The sequence below is a fragment of the Carlito syrichta genome, unplaced genomic scaffold (assembly GCF_000164805.1).
Source record: "Carlito syrichta isolate Samal-C Ts95f unplaced genomic scaffold, Tarsius_syrichta-2.0.1 Scaffold309259, whole genome shotgun sequence".
Lineage (NCBI taxonomy): Eukaryota > Metazoa > Chordata > Mammalia > Primates > Tarsiidae > Carlito > Carlito syrichta.
The window spans coordinates 22,366-29,313 of NW_007253355.1; the positions used below are offsets into that span (position 1 = coordinate 22,366).

A 6,948-nucleotide genomic window follows, 5' to 3' on the forward strand; every position below is an offset into this window, starting at 1 on the left:
TAACATGTGACTTTCTGTCTGGCTTTGTTCAACTAGCACAATGTGTTCAAGATCCATTCATGTTGCAGCATGTATCCGTACTTCATTCTTTTCTGTGGCTGAATAATATTACATTGTATATATGGAATTTTGTTTGTTCATCTATTGATGAGCCTTTGAGTTGTTTTCACCTTTTGGCTGTTATGAATAATGCTGCTATGAACATCCAGTACAAGTTATTGTGCAGACATATGTTTTCATTTCTCTGGGTATATACATAGGAGGGTATCACTGGGTCATATGGTGATTCCATGCTTAACCTTTAGAGAAACAAGGACCATTTTTAATTGAATAATCCAAGGAGGACTTATTGGTAAGGAGATGAGCTTACTAAGCCATACATGTGGAAAAGGGAGAGGATGCCTGGCGCAGAACAGCGAGATCTAGAGACCAGAGAGCACCTGGTCTGTCTGAGGAATAGCAAAGCACGCCAGTGCAGGTGGAGTTGTGGAAACAAAGAAGTGACTACAAGTTGGCCTATAGCACTAACCGAAATGTGATATGGAAACATCACATTCAAACTGCAATCTATTAGCAAATTTTTGAGCAAATGGGGCTACATATTTCAACATCCTGAACTTAACTGTTTTTTCCTGAAGAGATATGGTCTTACTATGTTGCCCAGGCTGGTCTTGAACTTTTGAGCTCAAGAGATTCTCCCACCTCAACCTCCCAAAGTGCTGGAATAACAGGCATGAGTCACCATACCCAGGCCTGGACTTAACTTTTTTTTTTTTTTTTTGAGTCGGAGTCTCACTCTGTCGCCCAGACTGGAGTGCAGTGGCCGCTCCCAGCCACCGCAGCCTCGACCTGCTGGGCTCCGGCGATCCTTCTGCCTCAGTCTTCCAAGTACCGGGAATTATAGGCATGCGCTACCATGCCCGGCTGATTTTTTGATTTATTGTAGAGATGAGGTCTCGCCAAGTTGCCCAGGGCTGGTCTCGAACCCGTGGGCTCAGGCAATCCACTCACCTCGGCCTCCCAAAGTGCTGGGATTACAGGCTGAGCCACCGAGACCGGCCTGGACTTAACTTTTTAACTCAATTTATTCATAATAGTTTTAATAATTGTTTGGTTCTGATCTGATCCCATTGCATTAATGATTCTGTCTTCTTCTGATATGTTTTACAAAGGAAAATACAGTGTGTAAGTGTGAAATGGTTACATAACAAAGACTAACTCACAGAGGTGTTTCTATGTTTAGGGTAGCACCACAAAGGCACATTGCTGCCTCTGCCAGATAAAGACAAACTGTTTCTGTTGTTCTGTGCATAGGTGCTCAGAGATTAAGAATAGTCCATCATCAAGCTCTGCTACTACCCATCATTTCTCTGCTCTAGTGAAGTTGACATTCAGGAGCAGTTGCATGACCACAGACACCAACAGGACAAAATGGTGGTCTTCTGCAGACAGTCTCTGGATCATCTCTTCTTCCCACACTGGTCAAATAAGAGAACTAAAAGTGAGAAGATGGGCTTGACTTCTTGTTTCTCCTGGAAGTCTTAATCATTGTGGCTATCTCCTTGATTTTTCCAGGGTGGACTTAGGTTTATAATTTAAGAAGGTGGTGAGAATTCTAAACAAATACGGAGTGTGAGGTGCTAATAAAAGTTAATTGGGCATAGAAGAAAGTTGGGGGAAGTCAGGAAGGCTTCCCTGAGGAACTGATGTCCCAGTTAAAACCAAGGATGAGGATCTTCTGGGTATGAATATAAGCAAGAGCATTCCAGGAGAGGACATGGTGGGAACAAAGGCTCACTGGCAAGATGAGAACATGGGATACTTTAAAATAAAGAAGCAATTAATTATAATTGCAGCACAGAGTATGATGAGGAAATGCAGGGAGATGAACAGTGTTGGAAAGCAGGGCGCCAACACATAGAGCCTTATTGGCCACATAGAGGAGGCTGTGCTTTGTGCTAAAAGCACTAGACAGGAAAAAAAAGAATTTCAAGTGAGAAGTGACATGATAAGTTTGGATGTGGCTGATGGCAATGGAGTGAACATGGGTAAGATAAGAGTAAAGGCACCAGATAAAACTCCCAATTCTTTCCACAAGTTGGATGAAGCACCCAGTCCTACCTGAGTGTGTAACATTGGAGTGTCATAATATCCATATTTGAGCCCTAACTCTGTCACCAACTCTTTTTAATATGAAGAACATAAATATTCCTTGAGGCAACAAATATATGACTGTGAGCCAAACATGACACCCAAAGGCAGACCAATCCAAATTCAACTCTGTGAATATCTCCAAAAGAACTCACATTAAAGGGTTTTTGTTTTGTTTGTTTTATTTTATTTTGTTTTATTTGTTTTGAGTCTGAGTCTCACTCTGTCATCTGTCATTCAGGCTGGAATGCAGTGATACAATCATGGCTCACTGCTGTTTAACCTCCTGAACTCAGGTCATCCTTCCACCTTAGCCTTCAGAGTAGCTGGGATTACAGATGCACACCACCACATCCTGCTAAATTTTTCAATTTTTTTCTAGCACTGTGTTGCCCACGTTGATCTCAAACAATCCTCCCTTCTCAGTCTCCCAAAGTGCTGGGATTATAGGTGTGAGCCGCTCTACCCAGTCATGGTATTTTTTTTAGCTGGCTTCATTGAATCATTCTTTGTTTTTACTTAAAAATTATTACAATCAAATGAATGAAATTATGACAGCTGCCTTATAAGGAAAAGCAACTATAACACATACATGTATATATACATATCATATGTTGCTATAGATGGAATGTTTGTGTCCCCCTAAAATTTGTTGAAACCTAATACCCAATGTGATACTATTTGCAGGTATCTCTATTTGCTGGCTGTACGGAGATGGTTAGGTCATGAGGGATTAGTGGCCTTACAAAAGAGACCTGAGAGACCATGCCCCTTCTACCATGTGAGGACATAGCAAGAAGACAGTCAAGAGCCAAGAAGAACCAGGAAAAGAGCTGTGGAATCATTGATGGTTTGGTCCCATGATGTATTCCTCTCTTTGGAACCTGGGATTCAATGTAAAGATGAAATTCTTAATTTGGGGGATATAGGTGTTTTGCCTTCCAGCTGTACCTGCGTTTCACATATATACGTATTAAGCCCTGAAAACAGCAAATTCTCTGTTGGCCTTATTCATTAGTGGGTTTCATCCTGAGCTCAGTGGCTCAGTTGGAAAACAGAGATTAAATTAGAAGCTACCTATCAAAATGAAATTGGTCTCCTTGTAAAATCTTGGGGCAAATTCCTATGATTTTGTGTTATATTAGCATTCATTTTTAATCTTCCTCTAAAACATTCATTTTTAATCTTCCTCTAAAACATTCAAACTCCTTTTAGGAAGCTTTATGTTCTTGCTCTGTGCTTTGAGATGTAAATGTGCTACTATTTTTTCCTAAAACCTGATAAGAGCTTTGGCCATAACTTGTTGCATTTAGAAAGGAACAAATTTAATTTAACTGCTCTTTTAAACTAATGAGTATTACTTGTCTCATGACTAAAATGTTAAAATAAAAGCTTTAAGATATTTATTTGTTTATCTTTATTTTTATGTACACATGTATACATGACTTTGTATATTGCCTACATGGCACCAAACTGACTTATAAATAAATGAGTGCTCATGAATCAAGTACATAAGCACAAATGCTTTTCAAGTTCATGTGACGTCAGTAATCTTTGGTAAATAAAACTAAAGATAGATATGAATAGACACTTCTCAAAAGAAGACATACGAGCAGCCAACAGATACATGAAAAAATGCTCATCCTCACTAGTCATCAAAAAATGCAAAATAAAACCACACTGAGATACCACCTAACTTCAGTCAGAATGGCCATTATCAATAACTCATAATCATCAATAACTCAAAAAATAACAGATGCTGGAGAGGATGTGGTGAAAAAAGAACATTTCTACACTGTTGGTGGAAGTGTAAACTAGTACAGCTTCTGGAAAACAGTGTGGTGATTCCTAAAAGATGTGAAAATCGACCTCCCAGACCCCACAATCCCACTACTGGGAATATACCCAGAGGAACTCAAACCACTCTATGAAAAAGACACCTGCACACGCATGTTTATTGCAGCATTATTACAATAGCAAAACATGGAACCAACCATGCTGCCCATTGAAAGAGGACTGGATTTTTAAAATGTGGTACATATGCATGATGTAATATTATGCAGCCAAAAAGAAGGACAAAATTATGAACTTCGCAGCAACTTGGATGGACTTAGAGACTATAATACTGAGTGATCTATCGCAGAAACAAAGAACCGAGTATCACATGTTCTCACTCCTAAGTGAACTTTGAACAACTATCATAATACTATAAGAAAAGTATTGGCAGTAGTGGGAAACTGCCAGGGGAGGGGGCACACCTTGTCAACAAGGGTACCTGCATAATGAACATTTGTATACCTAACCCTGAATTGTACCCCACATATTTTAAATAAAAAATTTAAATGAAAAGAGCATCCAAAAATCATACCAAAAAAGTGTTTTACATTAAAGGAATAAAAAAAAAATGATAGATAAAACTGAATGGTTATAGAAAGCTGGAGAAAAAATAGAATGGGGTCTGTGAAACCCTCTGCAAAGGAGAACTGCAGTGGGTCTCTGGCTCTCACCCCAAGGGCTGCGGACCCCAACATTGCAGCCTGCTCTTCATACGGAGCTCGGTCGTTTTCACCGCTGGGACATTGCAGCAGACTGGACAGCCACCACAGCACAGACACCACCGCAACCGCCGTTGCCGCCGCAGCTGCCGTTGCCGCCGCAGCTGCCACAGCCACAGCCACCACAGCTGCCACCGGTAGCACATCGCACCACCCGGGCTGGAGGCAATCCACCTCTCCCGAGACCGAGACGTCCTGCCCACCGTGAGTCCACTGCCCGTGCCCTGAGGCAGGCATCCATCTCCAGTCTCTGTCAGTTCCTGTCCGGCCCCACCCCCTCTGGGGCGAGCAGCTGAGATAGCACCACCTGCTGGCGATTCAAGGTAACAACACCGAAATGGGAGAAACAAGCTTGAAAAGGACATAGGCCAGAGTGGTGAAAGGAGGGTGATCTGAACTGTCCTTCACAGCAGACCAGGGACAACTGACCCTAACTGCAAACTAATTTACCTGCTTGAAAAGAAAGCTAGACCCCACCACCGGGCCACTCAATGATGACGCTTCCACGGGGGCCCTGCCTGAGGAGGACGCAGTGGCGGCGAGGCCGCAGGAGGCTGCGGGGGATGGAGGAGTGGAAGGAGGAGGGCGAGGCTGAGATCCAGGAGCATGGGCCGGAGCACTGGTTCTCCAAGTGGGAGCGGCAGTGCCTGGCCGAGGCCGAGCAGGATGAGCAGCTGCCCCCCGAGCTGCAGGAGGAGGCGGCGGCCGCCACACAGCCCAAGCACAAGCAGCAGAAGCTGTGGCACCTCTTCCAGAACTCGGCCACCACTGTGGCCCAGCTCTACAAAGACCGAGTGTGTCAGCAGCCAGGACTTTCTCTCTGGGTCCCCTTCCAAAACGCAGCCACCGCCGTCACCAACCTCTACAAAGAAAGCGTGGATACCCACCAGGGAAGTTTTGATATTGAAATTCAGATTGGCTATCAGCGACACAATAAGGATGTGTTGGCTTGGGTTAAAAAACGCAGAAGAACTATTCGTAGAGAAGATTTGATCAGCTTCCTGTGTGGAAAATTTCCTCCACCATGAAACTCTAAAGCTCCCCCAAGACTGACTGTAGTGTCCCCTAACTGATTTGCAACCCTTCCGGGAAGCCATAGCTCTGCATGGTCTTAGTGGTGCAATGGCTAGTATAAGCATGTGCTCGAGAACCCCAGGCTCTCCTACCCATGTAAGCAGTGGATCGAATGGTAGTCGAAGGAGAAATGGACTCCATGATGCTGATTTGAACACTTTCATATCAGAAGAAATGGCACTCCACTTGGACAATGGTGGAACTAGAAAGTGTACCTCAGCCCAGTGTGGCGATGTCATTACAGACTCACCAACCCATAAACACAACAGAATGATCTAAAATGCAGACATTTTCACACCCACCATGCTGCTTGAAAGCCACTTGATCCTCAATATATATTATTATTGCAAAGGAAACATGAGGCCATCTTCCCTGTTCACTGTTTAAGACAAGTGAATTCTATAGTGGTTGCCATAAAAGGAAGTTCTAGGTATTTACAGTAGATGCCTCTTGTAACTATGACTTTCTTAAAACTATAATCCTAGCAGAGGACATCAGATATCGTGTAGTCATTAGCAAGATCATCATAGGCAAACATATATCTGTTCCAAGGCTAAAAGTGACCTTAACTGTATTTATTCTCAAAGGGAAAGGAAATATCAGATGTTTATTTGGTTATAGAATGCTTTCTTTCTTTTTTGGTCCATTTGCTGCTGTGTTGCTTCTACAGTATTGCCAGTTTCCTAAAATTGTCTACAAACACGATTTGGCTTCCGTTTTTGCAGCAGCACTGTACCATGCACCTGGTTTCTATATAGTAGCAGTGTGCCACTTCGAGTTATTGGACTGTGCCCTGTTTTTAGTTTTCAAAGCAGTTTCTAATTCTGGTGATTGTGTGATGTAAAGAGGTGCTATGATGGTCATGCAATTAATACTTAATAGTCAATACACAGAACTCTATTGGATTCACTTTCTGTGTGTTAGTGCTCTAAAAGTAGCAATATTATTACACTGCCCCCAGATTAACTCTGTAGGCTTAAAATATTCAAAAAAAGAAAAGAAAGCTAGAAATCAGAACTGAAAGGACATTAGACTTAAACAAAAAGCCTCAGAGTGTGCTTCATTGATTATATTAGTTTAGTGACTTAATTCTATTCCTACTGTATTGTTCCTTTCTTTTCCCCCCTCTTCCTTTTCTTCTTTCTGTAAACCATATCTTTGTATAGAG

General features: G+C 42.4%; 1 pseudogene across 1 annotated transcript; it reads left to right on the forward strand.

Annotated features, from left to right (window-relative positions):
* Positions 1 to 5,177: 5,177 nt before the first annotated feature.
* Positions 5,178 to 6,672, forward strand: LOC103269414 (annotated as a pseudogene). Its single transcript, XR_504879.2, has one exon. The product of XR_504879.2 is annotated as a UPF0472 protein C16orf72 pseudogene (transcript).
* Positions 6,673 to 6,948: the final 276 nt, after the last annotated feature.